General features: G+C 52.5%; 1 protein-coding gene across 1 annotated transcript in view; it reads left to right on the top strand.

The window, feature by feature from the left end:
* Positions 1–1270: 1270 nt before the first annotated feature.
* Positions 1271–15634, top strand: part of LOC123774046 (uncharacterized) — a 49308-nt gene continuing 34944 nt past the window's right edge. Inside the window, exon 1 of the mRNA XM_045768161.2 lies at positions 1271–1312. The gene's annotated coding sequence lies outside the window, so the exon portion shown is untranslated. The remainder of the gene's footprint in view (positions 1313–15634) is intronic.

Below are 15634 nucleotides of genomic sequence, written 5' to 3'. Positions count from 1 at the left end.
AGTGCCAGGAGTGTGGCCCTGGCCGGCACAGTCTGGGGTGCTGGAGAGTGCCAGGAGTGTGGCCCTGGACGGCACAGTCTGGGGTGAAGGAGAGTGCCAGGAGTGTGGCCCTGGCCGGCACAGTCTGGGGTGGAGGAGAGTGCCAGGAGTGTGGCCCTGGCCGGCACAGTCTGGGGTGGAGGAGAGTGCCAGGAGTGTGGCCCTGGCCGGCACAGTCTGGGGTGGAGGAGAGTGCCAGGAGTGTGGCCCTGGACGGCACAGTCTGGGGTGAAGGAGAGTGCCAGGAGTGTGGCCCTGGCCAGCACAGTCTGGGGTGCTGGAGAGTGCCAGGAGTGTGGCCCTGGACGGCACAGTCTGGGGTGAAGGAGAGTGCCAGGAGTGTGGCCCTGGCCAGCACAGTCTGGGGTGCTGGAGAGTGCCAGGAGTGTGGCCCTGGACGGCACAGTCTGGGGTGAAGGAGAGTGCCAGGAGTGTGGCCCTGGCCGGCACAGTCTGGGGTGGAGGAGAGTGCCAGGAGTGTGGCCCTGGACGGCACAGTCTGGGGTGGAGGAGAGTGCCAGGAGTGTGGCCCTGGCCAGCACAGTCTGGGGTGCTGGAGAGTGCCAGGAGTGTGGCCCTGGACGGCACAGTCTGGGGTGGAGGAGAGTGCCAGGAGTGTGGCCCTGGCCGGCACAGTCTGGGTGCAGGAGAGTGCCAGGAGTGTGGCCCTGGCCGGCACAGTCTGGGGTGCTGGAGAGTGCCAGGAGTGTGGCCCTGGTCGGCACAGTCTGGATGCAGGAGAGTGCCAGGAGTGTGGCCCTGGCCGGCACAGTCTGGGGTGCTGGAGAGTGCCAGGAGTGTGGCCCTGGCCGGCACAGTCTGGGTGCAGGAGAGTGCCAGGAGTGTGGCCCTGGCCGGCACAGTCTGGGTGCAGGAGAGTGCCAGGAGTGTGGCCCTGGCCGGCACAGTCTGGGGTGCAGGAGAGTGCCAGGAGTGTGGCTCTGGCCGGCACAGTCTGGGGTGCAGGAGAGTGCCAGGAGTGTGGCCCTGGCCGGCACAGTCTGGGGTGCAGGAGAGTGCCAGGAGTGTGGCCCTGGCCGGCACAGTCTGGGGTGCAGGAGAGTGCCAGGAGTGTGGCCCTGGCCGGCACAGTCTGGGGTGCTGGAGAGTGCCAAGCGAGCAAGAGCAGTGTTGTGGGAGGGGCGGCGCTAGCCCCGAGTGGGCGGGGACACGGCGCCGATGAAAGTGGTTCCGTATAAAAATGGAAGCATGGCGGGCAGGCGGCGTCAGTTTACGTTCCTCGCCGTGTAGTGCACAACAGATCCTTCTCTAGGTATGTATTCCGCAGCAGTGTGTTCCACGCTCACGTTCTTCCTGCCTAGGGAAGGAGATTATCTCTGCGTCCTAGTGTTACACCGCAAGTAGCCATCCTGGGTCCTAGTGTTTCGCCGCAAGTAACGCTCCTGGGTCCTGTGTTTCACCGCAAGTAGCACTCCTGGGTCCTGTGTTTCACCGCAAGTAGCGCTCCTGGGTCCTGTGTTTCACCGCAAGTAACGCTCCTGGGTCCTAGTGTTTCACCGCAAGTAGCACTCCTGGGTCCTGTGTTTCACCGCAAGTAGCGCTCCTGGGTCCTGTGTTTCACCGCAAGTAACGCTCCTGGGTCCTAGTGTTTCACCGCAAGTAGCACTCCTGGGTCCTGTGTTTCACCGCAAGTAGCGCTCCTGGTTCCTGTGTTTCACCGCAAGTAGCGCTCCTGGGTCATAGTGTTTCACCGCAAGTAACGCTCCTGGGTCCTGTGTTTCACCACAAGTAACGCTCCTGGGTCCTGTGTTTCACCGCAAGTAGCGCTCCTGGGTCCTAGTGTTTCACCGCAAGTAACGCTCCTGGGTCCTAGTGTTTCACCGCAAGTAGCGCTCCTGGGTCCTAGTGTTTCACCGCAAGTAGCGCTCCTGGGTCCTAGTGTTTCACCGCAAGTAACGCTCCTGGGTCCTAGTGTTTCACCGCAAGTAGCGCTCCTGGGTCCTAGTGTTTCACCGCAAGTAGCGCTCCTGGGTCCTAGTGTTTCACCGCAAGTAGCGCTCCTGGGTCCTAGTGTTTCAACACCAGTAGCGCTCCTGGGTCCTAGTGCTTCAACACCAGTAGCGCCCTAATTCAATACTACCAGTAGCGTCCTTGCGTCTTAGTGCTTCGTCGAGACTCGCGTCGTTGCGTCTTAGTGTTTCAGCCTTCAGTTGCGTCATAGTTCTTCGCCAACAGTAGCGTTCGTGCGTCTTAGTGCATCATGCTTGTGATTGACCGAGAGTAATGTCCCTGTGTTGAAGCCACGGTGAGAGGCGCCTGTCGATGACCTTCCCCCGAGGGTGACCAGTGCCCGGGGCCTCAGGACCTGTTGAACACCTTATCAAGCACGACGGTCCACACCGCTCTGGTCCGGAGGCTCCTCTAGTGTGGTCACAGTCGCCCGCTCTTGCTGCTCTTGTGTCGCGTGACCGTGCTACCTCGTGGCGTCTGTCTTGTGGGCGGTGGTGTTGTGGTGCTCTGTTGTGGGCGGCAGTGATGTGGGCGGCAGTGTTACTGTGCTATGTTGGGCGCAACAGTGTTGAGTGTGAGTGTTGCACAATGTGGGTGTTGCTGTGGTCGGGTGCTGGGTGGTGGTGGAGTGCTGGTGACGGACCCACCACCAGGCATGGTGCCACCCGTCCTCCCAGCGCATTCCAGGGTAACCCTGGGGGGGAGGGTGCCAGGGTAGGCAGCAGGGGCTGGGGGTGCCAGGGTAGGCAGCAGGGGCTGGGGGTACCAACTTAGCATGGCTGAGTGGGCGTCACGCTGGGACGACCTATAATAACGTGCGCCAGAGAACGTTCGCTCTCGCGGGGCTCACCAACACTGTCAGTGTTCACCCTGGAGATCCAATTTGTGGTTTAGCTTCCGGCAATGTAGCTAAAAACTACCACCTATTTGAGAGAAATTGTTTGTCTACAAAGATGTATCTTTACGACCTCGGTCACAAATTGCCTAGTTCCTTCACGTGAAAATTTGTGGATCTTAAATACTCAATATTTTAAGTGCATCTTTATCAGTTAAACGCTATAACATACCGACGGCCCGAGATACTGGGTCTGTCGGGGGGTTTAATGCAGTTCAACACATGCTTGATTTGGTCTTGTGTTTTACTTATGTTGACATGTGTGTGTGTGTGTGTGTGTGTGTGTGTGTGTGTGTGTGTGTGTGTGTGTGTGTGTGTGTGTGTGTGTGTGTGTGTGTGTGTGTGTGTGTGTGTGTGAGTACAGATGTAAAGCATTTTGAGCATCCCATCCTTCACAGAGACAAAGTACAATAAACAGATTATCGTCGATGTTAATATGTCAGTATCAACCTGTCCTCTGGCTATGGTCATTCCCTCCAGTGGCCGACCCCTAAGCTGCTCATTTAAAATAGGCATTTTCTCAAATATAAATTAGTATTATTGTATATTATCATACTGTGCATATTTAGGCGTAGGTTATGTCAGGTGTTTAGGTTCTGTTGGTGATTATTTGTACATGTAGTCCGAGGGTGAAGCATTTACAGCGTTGTGGTTCGAATAGAGATCGCCAGCGAAGCACAGTTTGAGAAAAGCTCGAAGGTCATCAGTTATAAGTCCAGCCCGTCCTCATAAACAAAGGCCAAAGACCATTCCATCCACCCGCCAAACCCCAGCTGTTTATGAATGAAAAACGGTTTAGACACGACTCACAGCTGATGACGTCCGAACACTTCCGGAACAAGTGCTTCACTGACGACTGGTGTTCGAACCACAACGCTGTAAATGCTTCACCCACGTACTACATATACAAATAATCACCAACAGAACTTAAACACCTAACTTAACCAACGCCTAAATATGCACAATATAACAATATTCAATTTATGTTTGAGAAAAATTCCTGTTCTGAATAAACAGCATGTACACATTGATGAATGCGTCTTTGGGGTCGACCGCTGGATGGAATGGATTTGGTCTGAGGACGGGTTGATGAGTCGTGCGTACAGCGTTTTCATTCATAATATGGGTTTGGTGGCTGGATTAACGATCTTCGGTCTTTGTTGATGAGGAGGGGGCAGTGCGGGAAGAGGACACCACCATTAGGATACCTTGAATCAGAAGGTGATTATCTTGAGATTATTTTGAGATGATTTCGGGGCTTTTAGTATCCCCGCGGCCCGGTCCTCGACCAGGCCTCCACCCCCAGGAAGCAGCCCTTGACAATTGACTAACACCCAGGTACCTATTTTACTGCTAGGTAACAGGGGCATAGGGTGAAAGAAACTCTGCCCATTGTTTCTCGCCGGCGCCTGGGATCGAACCCAGGACCACAGGATTACAAGTCCCGCGTGCTGTCCGCTCGGCCGACCGGCTCCCTGGTGACCGGTGACCTGACCGGTGACAAGCAGGCAAGTTCTGGCTGTGTGCGCGTGCCCATCGTTCAGGTGTGTATACCTGGCGTGTGGCCATGTGTGCATTCCGGGCGCGGGGGGGGTGGGGGGTGGGGGGTGGGGAGGGAGGGAACATGTGTGTGCGTAGTGGGAGGTGTGCGCGTAGCGGGCGTGCAGGCGCGCTACACTGGAGTGGACCAGAACTGGGGGAATGTGTCAGGAGGGTAATGTGGGGCCGCTTCACTTCCTGTTTAGTGTTCCATCTTCCCAATACTGTTGCCAGTACCTCTACATTCTCAGTAATATCACCCTTCAACTCTACCTCATCAGATGTTCTAACTTGTGCCACACTCACATCATCTCAAATTAGATATACAAGTCTCTACAAAATCATTACAAGCTTTTAAGAGGAATTTCTCACTGAAATTTATTCTTAAAACTTATACAAATGTGCCCTTTGCAATTGTGTCAATTAATTTTTAAATAATACTTTATAAAGTGGAGATGCTTTGGAAGATATTTCAATGGAAAGTTTGTGTGAGAGGCAGAGAGTTACTGTGTTAACTGTCTCGTGGCTAAATATTGGTAAGATCATCTCTCAAGTGGCATACTTCACTTGCCAGGTGTGGTAGTGTGCGGTGCCTCACTTGTCAGGCCAGCCACTCTCCCGTCTCTCCCACTCTATATACAGCTGATAAAGGCCCTCACATGCCTAGGGGTCCATGCTCCGAGTCTCAGAGACCCCTGGTCAATGCCATGTTTATCTCTCAATATCTATTATTAAATATGACCGAAAAAGTAAGATAAATAATTCTAACACGAATTTTCTCAATATTTATTATATTGTTTTTCACTGTTGATGGTAACTGAAAAATCAATTCTCCAAAATTTATTTTGGAGAATGAATATCTCTCAATATCTCTATATATATTTAAGTCTCACTCTACCTCATCCGATGTTTCTCCTTCACTCCTTCCCCCTCTCTCTCTCTCTCATTCCCCTCCATTCTTCTCTCCTTTCCCTTTCTCTCCATTCTCCCAGGGCTCTGAACCCCCCCCCCCCAGGCTCCTCACATCGGCGCCAACACATTCCACCAGCACCCCCTCCCCCCTCCTCCCTCTATGATAGGCAGGTAAGACACACCGCCGTACCACGCACTCTCCTCATTAACGTAGTAACCGGAGAAGGCTCCGAGGACCAGCAGGCGCAGATCACTATCTCACCCCCGCGTTGAAGTCTCTGGTGTTCTTCTCTAAGCACTGGTGAGAACTGTTGTCTTCGCCTTGTATTGTTTTTACAGCGTAGTAATTTATCGTAAATTAAAAGCTGGTTTTTGCACATTAAAACAAGGTGGTTGTGCGTGCGTGAGTGTGTGCGTGCATGAGTGTGTGCGTGCGTGAGTGTGTGCGTGCATGCGTCATGGTGGATTTGTCATGTTTGTATATGAAGTGAGAAGCCCCCCAAAAGGAGCCGACCGCCCTCTCTCTCTCTTTCACATATGTTGAGCCTATAATTATCTCTATTTCTTCCCCTCTGCACAGGTTTTGCGGGTAGGGTTACTTTCTCTTCTTAAGCTTTCTCTCTCTCTATTACCCCCCCCCCTCTCTCTCTCTCTCTATTACCCCCCCCCCTCTCTCTCTCTCTCTCTCTCTCTCTCTCTCTCTCTCTCTCTCTCTCTCTCTCTCTCTCTCACTCATCCCCTCTCTCTCTCACTCATCCCCTCCCTCTCTCACTCTCCCTCACTCTCCCTCGCCTCCTCCCTCACTCAGAATTCAGCTTCGCATGATTGGTTTGCTTTGGAACTCGACCTTAGAACCGTACTCCCTGACCTTCCTTACCTCATTGCTAAGTCATAGTTTCAGTTAAGGAGGCCGTCGCCTGCCCCCCCCCCCTCTCTCTCTCTCTCTCTCTCGATGAAGCGATGACCCAGGTCTCATGGACTCTGTCTTGTGGAACCTTCACTCACAAGACACAGCCGAGACAGTTCTTGATACACTCAGTACACCAGGGGGAAGTGTGGGCTGACAGGGGAGTGTGAGGGCTGGCAGAGGGAAGTGAGGGCCTGGCAGGGGGAAGTGAGGGCCTGGCAGGGGGAAGTGAGGGCTGGCAGGGGGAAGTGAGGGCCTGGCAGGGGGAAGTGAGGGCCTGGCAGGGGGAAGTGAGGGCCTGGCAGGGGGAAGTGAGGGCTGGCAGGGGGATGTGAGGGCTGGCAGGTGGAGGTTGGAGGACAGAGAGTAACGGTACACACAACAGGTGTCAAGAGAGGCGTCAAGGCCGTGGTCAAGGCCTAGGGCGTCGCCCGCACTCCGGCGGGTGGCCTTGTCCATGATCCGTGAAGACTGCTTCACTAGGCACGCGGTACGTGGTACGGGGCACGCGGTACAGGGTACGAGGCACGCGGTACAGGGTACGAGGCACGCGGTACAGGGTACGGGGCACGCGGTACAGGGAACGAGGCACGCGGTACGTGGTACGGGGCACGCGGTACAGGGTACGTGAAAGCGGCAGACTGAGGGAAGGTAGTGTGTGTCACATTACACTGTGACCTGGTCCTTGTACAGTACTGTTCCAGTGGTCCTTGTACAGTACTGTGTTCCAGTGGTCCTTATACAGTACTGTGTTCCAGTGGTCCTTGTACAGTACTGTTCCAGTGGTCCTTGTACAGTACTGTGTTCCAGTGGCCCTTGTACAGTACTGTGTTCCAGTGGTCCTTGTACAGTACTGTTCCAGTGGCCCTTGTACAGTACTGTGTTCCAGTGGCCCTTGTACAGTACTGTGTTCCAGTGGTCCTTGTACAGTACTGTGTTCCAGTGGTCCTTATACAGTACTGTGTTCCAGTGGTCCTTATACAGTACTGTGTTCCAGTGGTCCTTGTACAGTACTGTTCCAGTGGCCCTTGTACAGTACTGTGTTCCAGTGGCCCTTGTACAGTACTGTGCTCCAGTGGTCCTTGTACAGTACTGTGTTCCAGTGGTCCTTGTACAGTACTGTGTTCCAGTGGTCCTTGTACAGTACTGTGTTCCAGTGGTCCTTGTACAGTACTGTGTTCCAGTGGTCCTTGTACAGTACTGTGCTCCAGTGGTCCTTGTACAGTACTGTGTTCCAGTGGCCCTTGTACAGTACTGTGTTCCAGTGGTCCTTGTACAGTACTGTGCTCCAGTGGTCCTTGTACAGTACTGTGTTCCAGTGGTCCTTGTACAGTACTGTGTTCCAGTGGTCCTTGTACAGTACTGTTCCAGTGGTCCTTGTACAGTACTGTGTTCCAGTGGCCCTTGTACAGTACTGTGTTCCAGTGGCCCTTGTACAGTACTGTGTTCCAGTGGTCCTTGTACAGTACTGTGCTCCAGTGGTCCTTGTACAGCAATGCATCGCACGCGCGTGCACGCACACTCTCATACACACACTTGCGGAAGCACACACTCACACTTGGGCACAGGCACACACGCTGTCAACACTACATTAACAATTGAAAAGTCGTCGTCGTCACAAGAAATAGTTCCCCTCATCAAACAATAATAATATTTTAAACTCTCCCCACAAAGAGTAAATGTGAACAGGGAAACAGCCTACGAATATATTACACACATACAAGTATACCAGGGTTCGAGTCTCCTACAGCCCAGGTGAATGGAACATAAAAGTAGTATGCCAATATCTCCCGCCAGGGGAGGTGGCGCTGTCTTGCGCATCTCAATCATATTTTGTTTTTTTTCAACTTACGTGTACATTATCTTGGCCGCATTCTTCCTGGTGGTACCTGGGGGAGGCTTTAGTGTGGGGGAGACACTCCCTAGGGATGCCACCTCCAGGGGGCACTGATGGTGGCACTCACGTCCCAAGGGCACATCAACCCGCCCTCAAGCGCTGCCTCACACGCTCCAGGGAAAACAATACAACCAATTATCTTTTTCTGACCATCCGTGTCATGCGCATGCGTGAAGGTGGCAGCCAGGGCACACACACACACACACACACACACACACACACACACACACACACACACACACACACACACACACACACCACAGTGACCTGGTTGCCACGCTGCAACAAGCAGACTGCAGGAACACACTGCACGGTTGCTAGTAGACGAACATCAATTTAGCCTGAGAGAGTATGGGAACGCGTTCTCAGTACCTCATTTTTCAAGAAACATCTTCAAAACTGTATCTAACAGTGCCAAAGACAGCCGGAAGTATCTATAAACTTAGCGCAAAAGCGTCACACACATTCGACGGTCTCGTGAATTCTAAAATAACAAAATGTTGTGTTATACAAGTGGGAAACATCCCGTACCAGCTACCAAAGCTTCAAGCCATAATGTCTCTCTGATGTCTCTCTGATGTTTCTCTCTGGGCCAGGAAAGACTTTCCAGGAAATTGGTGGCCTTAAATTACTATCAGGAAGAGAGAATCTGGGCAGTTTCTCTCTTGTTGTGGTGGATCTTCGATTTTGTGCTTGGAAGGACCAGAAAATTGTTCATTGAGAGAGAGAGGGAGTGCGTGCGGCCATGAGCCAGGGGCCAGATTCACGAAAGCACTTACGCAAATACTTACGAACGTGTACATCTTCCCTCAATCTTTGACGGCTTTGTTTACAATTATTAAACAGTTTACAAGCATGAAAACTTGCCAATCAACTGTTGTTATTGTTATAAACAGCCTCCTGGTGCTTCGGAGCTCATTAACTGTTTAATAACTGTAAACAAAGCCGCCAAAGATTGAGAAAAGATGTACAGGTTCGTAAGTGCTTGCGTAAGTCCTTTCATGAATCTGGCTCCAGGGCCCTGCCTCCCGACCCGGTCTGTCGCCAGTGGTATTGGGGTCGCTCTTCCACAACAATAGAGCATTAATTAAGTTCTGGGATTTAACTCGTGTAATAATAAGGAACAACTATAATTTAAGAGATTTGAATAATAATCCTGTTTTGAGACAAATTTAATTTCAACACAAATTTTCAAGTGTGGTTGAAAGCCCAGTACACAATGCGTAGTGGTGTCAGGATATTGGAGAAACCAAAAAGCAGCAGTTAGTAGACGGTAATTGAGGTTAATGGTAAAGTAATGACAAGTCGAACTAGCTAACAGTAATGTAGGTTCCGGAAGATGAGAGGAAATGTCAGCGTCGTGGAGAAATGCCAGACACACCTCTGGAACATTATCTAACACAGTGAACAGTTACAAACCCATTAAGATTTCAACTTAGATTCAACAGAGCAGAAGAAGTTGTTAAACACATGGGACAAAATCTTACTGAAGCGACCATACGAGTCATAAATACTCATACTCCGCCCAAGTAAAACAGAAACAAGCAACACTTAGTGGGCCAGCCAGAGGCTTAAGGCCCGCGCAGGAATATCCCTGAAAAAAAAAGTATTGTGTATACTCATCTAGTAAAGAATATTATTTCTACTACGTATATTTCTGTATGACACACAATGTGTTGTGTGTGTGTGTGTGTGTGTGTGTGTATGTGTGTGTGTGTGTGTGTGTGTGTGAGAGAGATGAGAGAGAGAGAGAGAGAGAGAGAGAGAGAGAGAGAGAGAGAGAGAGAGAGAGAGAGAGAGAGAGAGAGAGAGAGAGAGAGAGAGAGAGAGAGATGAGAGAGAGAGAGAGAGATGAGAGAGAGAGAGAGAGAGAGATGAGGAAGTTAATAACACAACACCTGTACATCAGCAGCCAACCACAACAGGCAGGAATGCCGCGACCCCAGTCAGGTTACCGTCATATACGAGGTACAGACATATATTGATCCTCGACCCACTAGATTGTTACTCACCTTCCCTACAGCTCCACACTCACCGTGACCGACCACTGCTGAGTCCGTGTCTTACACCCCCCCCCCCCCCTAGTACACCACCACACCAACCCCCAGGTGGCTCGGACTCCCCTCCTGCCGCAGACTGGCCGGGGTCACCCACCAGGCCAGGGTCACCCACCAGGCCGGGGTCACCCACCAGGCCGGGGTCACCCACCAGGCCGGGTCAGGTCAGTGCTGCAGTAATACTGGTTGTAGACCTCCGTGTCATGGGCGGCCGTCACACCGCCGGCTACAGTCAGTAAAAACATCGTTAAGTTGATTAGTACAACGAGAAGAGAAATCTGGCAGAGACGCTCATGTCCGGCCGAGAGTGTTGTGAGCGTGTGTTCACGCGGCCTACCCCAGCGAGCGGCGGCCACGGCAGGATACACAGGCAGCCGCCTGACGAACCACATCGGCTGCAACACACTGCGACGAGGGCCACCAACAACAGGAATGAGTTCCCGTGTTAACTGCTCCCAACCTCCTTACAGACTGCTTCCCCTGTGTCAGACAGTGTCGTGTGCCTCCGTGTCAGACGGTATAGTATGCCAGGGTGTCAAAGGGTTCGTATGCCAAGGGCGTTAGTGTTATTATGTAATCAAGAAGGAAGGCGGAAGTAGTTAAGAGGCAAGTGTGCTATCAACGAGTCACTCACGACACACCATAGACAATCACCATCACTGTGTACACTACAGTCACGTCGTCACTCACGCCTCCCTCCTGAGAACGGTCACTCACGCCTCCCTCCTGGGAACGGTCACTCACGCCGCCTCTTGCTAGTTTAAACGATGCAAAGCCTTGATGGATGGACTCTAATGACACCATATATTGTGGTTTTGTAACTCCATCAGCAGCCAACAGAAGAGGGAGGAGGTCTGGAGGCCCCACGGGAGTGGGGGGTGCGGGGACCCCCACAGGGGTGCGGGGACCCCCACAGGGGTGCGGGGACCTCCACAGGGGTGCAGGGACCTCCACAGGGGTGCGGGGACCCCCACAGGGGTGCGGGGACCCCCACAGGGGTGCGGGGACCCCCACAGGGGTGTGGGGACCCCCACAGGGGTGCGGGGACCCCCACTGGGGAGCGGGGACCCCCACAGGGACGGTGATGGATGGAGCCACCGCTCCAGCACACACACCTCACCACTCATCACCCCACTACCCAAGTGCTAGCTACTTTTGAGATGTGTTCACGTTCCTTAATAGATTGCTATTTAAGGCTCTGGCAGTCTTGGCTGGTTCAGTGGAATGTGAATCCGGATACTTGCAGCTTACCGCGGCCACCGTTCGTACACAGAAAGGTTCATTGAATCTACGGAAGTAATGAGAAACGGAAGTACTTGAGACTAACAAGGACTAGAAAGCGCGCAGCACTTCACAAGAGGGTGTAAGAAAATATGTGCTTCTCTCCATCAAAATACAAGTCAAGCAACAGATGCGAGCTACAATCTTCCAACTTTCTACATAGCAATAAGCGTGCCTGAGGTGGAGGAGGGGGGGGGGGGGGGGGAGGTGGGGGTATAGTCCCGGGGCTCCAGCTACCAGTCTTGGCAACTATAATGGGAACAACCAGGACCTCCTCTATGTCTCTAGGATTGTCTCACACTCACCACAACACACACTCATCCTATGTGCCTTGGGAATGGCGGTATAATGCTTCGTGTGTCTCCAAGAGACGTAAATGCACTTTTTGGATAAGTGACTTACCAAAGACTTGACCCACATTTAAGGGGAGTACGTCGCCCAGTGTGGCGGCTCCTCGCTTCCACACACACATTTGGTGCCCTCACTACTCTCTCACTTACAGTCCTCAGAGCACCACCACACACTAGTGGGTCCACTTACAGTCCTCAGAGCACCACCACACACTAGTGGGTCCACTTACAGTCCTCAGAGCACCACCACACACTAGTGGGTCCACTTACAGTCCTCAGAGCACCACCACACACTAGTGGGTCCACTTACAGTCCTCAAAGCACCACCACACACTAGTGGGTCCACTTACAGTCCTCAGAGCACCACCACACACTAGTGGGTCCACTTACAGTCCTCAGAGCACCACCACACACTAGTGGGTCCACTTACAGGGACCAGAGCACCACCACACACTAGTGGGTCCACTTACAGTCCCCAGAGCACCATCACACACTAGTGGGTCCACTTACAGTCCTCAGAGAACCACCACCCCACTAGTGGGTCCACTTACAGTCCTCAGAGCACCACCACACACTAGTGGGTCCACTTACACTCCTCAGAGCACCACCACACACACTAGTCACACACTAGTGGATCCACTTACAGTCCTCAGAGCACCACCACACACTAGTGGGTCCACTTACAGTCCTCAGAGCACCACCACACACTAGTGGGTCCACTTACAGTCCTCAGAGCACCGCCACACACTAGTGGGTCCATTTACACTCCTCAGAGCACCACCACACACTAGTGGGTCCACTTACAGGCCTCAGAGCACCACCACACACACTAGTGGGTCCACTTACAGTCCTCAGAGCACCACCACACACTAGTGGGCCCACTTACAGTCCTCAGAGCACCGCCACACACTAGTGGGTCCACTTACAGACCCCAGAGCACCACCACACACTAGTGGGTCCACTTACAGTCCTCAGAGCACCGCCACACACTAGTGGGTCCACTTACAGACCCCAGAGCACCACCACACACTAGTGGGTCCACTTACAGTCCTCAGAGCACCACCACACACACTAGTGGGTCCACTTACAGTCCTCAGAGCACCACCACACACTAGTGGGTCCACTTACAGTCCTCAGAGCACCACCACACACACTAGTGGGTCCACTTACAGTCCTCAGAGCACCACCACACTCTAGTGGGTCCACTTACAGTCCTCAGAGCACCGCCACACACTAGTGGGTCCACTTACAGTCCTCAGAGCACCACCACACACTAGTGGGTCCACTTACAGGCCTCAGAGCACCGCCACACACCCAGGGGTCCACTTACAGTCCTCAGAGCACCGCCACACACCCAGGGGTCCACTTACAGTCCTCAGAGCACCACCACACACCCAGGGGTCCACTTACAGTCCTCAGAGCACCACCACACACCCAGGGGTCCACTTACAGTCCTCAGAGCACCGCCACACACCCAGGGGTCCACTGACAGTCCTCAGAGCACCGCCACACACCCAGGGGTCCACTTACAGTCCTCAGAGCACCGCCACACACCCAGAGGTCCACTTACAGTCCTCAGAGCACCGCCACACACCCAGGGGTCCACTTACAGTCCTCAGAGCACCGCCACACACCCAGGGGTCCACTTACAGTCCTCAGAGCACCGCCACACACCCAGGGGTCCACTTACAGTCCTCAGAGCACCACCACACACCCAGGGGTCCACTTACAGTCCTCAGAGCACCGCCACACACCCAGGGGGTAAGATAGGAGACGGTCGCCACCTGGGAACATGTGATCGTCGGCTTGATAAGATAATGACCGCGGCGTCGGCCACTTTGAGACTATCTTGTGACAATGAACATTTTTCTCGGTGGTTCAAGTTACCAGAAAAAATGTATTACTACTTGTTCATATTACCTGACGAGTCTCTGTATAGTTCACCAGTTTTGTGATTAGTGCTCATTAGTATTGTTGTGTTTGGTGGTGTTGATCACAGGTGTTTGTCACACATGTTGTTATTGTGTTTACTCGTGTAGTTGTTGTGTTGTCTGGTGTTTAATTGTTCTTTGTTCTGGTTTACAGGTGAGTGTTGAGGCCCCTCTGACCGTCTGCCCCTGCATCACAGCGGTAAGACCTCCCGCTCTTACTCCTGCTCAACCCTGCACACTTATACTCTTCCTCCACCCCCCCCCCTGCTTCTTCCTCCGGGTCTTCCTTCTTCGCCTCCTCTTCCTCCTCCTCCTCCTCCTCTACCTCCACCTCCTGAGCACTCTCTCCGAGTGAAAGCCGAGGAGGTTGGCGAGGCTGAGCGTTCTTCCCACCAAAACCTGATAAGCCGCTCTCTGGCGAGTCCTCTCCTCCCCCCCCCCCCTTCACCCCCTTAGTCTCCCCTCCCCCCTTCACCCCTTACTCTCCCCCCCCCCTTTCCCCCCTCCCAGTGCACTTATAACTCCAACATTATGGTACTTGTGTGTATTCACCTAGTTGTGCTTGCGGGGGTTGAGCTCTGGCTCTTTGGTCCCGCCTCTCAACTGTCAATCAACAGGTGTACAGATTCCTGAGCCTACTGGGCTCTATCATATCTACACTTGAAACTGTGTATGGAGTCAGCCTCCACCACATCACTTCCTAGTGCATTCCATTTCTCAACCACTCTGACACTAAAAAAGTTCTTTCTAATATCTCTGTGGCTCATTTGGGCACTCAGTTTCCACCTGTGTCCCCCTAGTGCGTGTGTCCCTTGTGTTAAATAACCTGTCTTTATCTACCCTGTCGATTCCCTTGAGAATCTTGAATGTAGTGATCATGTCGCCCCCTAACTCTTCTGTCTTCCAGCGAAGTGAGGTTTAATTCCCGTAGTCTCTCCTCGTAGCTCATACCTCTCAGCCCGGGTACTAGTCTGGTGGCAAACCTTTGAACCATTTCCAGTTTAGTCTTATGCTTGACTAGATATGGACTCCGTACTGGAGCCGCATACTCCAGGATTGGTCTGACATATGTGGTATATAATGTTCTGAAAGATTCCTTACACAAGGTTCTAAAGGCCGTTCTTATGTTAGCCAACCTGGCATATGCCGCTGATGTTATCCTCTTGATATGAGCTTCAGGGGACAGGTCTGGCGTGATATCAACCCCCAGGTCTTTCTCTCCCTCTGTCTCTTGAAGTATTTCATTTCCCAAATGATACCTTGTATATGGTCTCCTGCTCCCTACACCTATCTTCATTACATTACATTTGCTTGGGTTAAACTCTAACAACCATTTGTTCGACCATTCCTTCAGCTTGTCCAGGTCTTCTTGAAGCCTCAAGCTGTCCTCCTGTCTTAATCCTTCTCATAATTTTGGCGTCGTCAGCAAACATTGAGAGGAATGAGTCTATACCCTCTGGGAGATCATTTACGTATATCGGAAACAGGATAGGTCCGAGTACAAAGCCCTGTGGGACTCCACTGGTGACTTCACACCAATCTGAGGTCTCACCCCTCACTGTAACTCTCTGCTTCCTATTGCTTAGGTACTCCCTTATCCACTGGAGCACCTTACCAGTTACTCTTGCCTGTTTCTCCAGCTTATGCATCAACCTTTAATGAGGTACTGTGTCAAAGGCTTTCCGACTGTCCAAAAAAATGTAGTCCGCCCATCCTTCTCTTTCTTGCTGTGTGTGTGTGTGTGTGTGTGTGTGTGTGTGTGTGTGTGTGTGTGTGTGTGTGTGTGTGTGTGTGTGTGTGTGTGTGTGTGTGTGTGTAAGAGCCTCACCACCTCGGGTAAGAGTGATGATGGTGC

The sequence above is a fragment of the Procambarus clarkii genome, chromosome 91 (genome assembly GCF_040958095.1).
Source record: "Procambarus clarkii isolate CNS0578487 chromosome 91, FALCON_Pclarkii_2.0, whole genome shotgun sequence".
Taxonomy (NCBI): Eukaryota; Metazoa; Arthropoda; class Malacostraca; order Decapoda; family Cambaridae; genus Procambarus; species Procambarus clarkii.
Note: the sequence above shows the minus strand (reverse complement) of the source record. Positions and strands in the feature narration are given on the sequence as shown.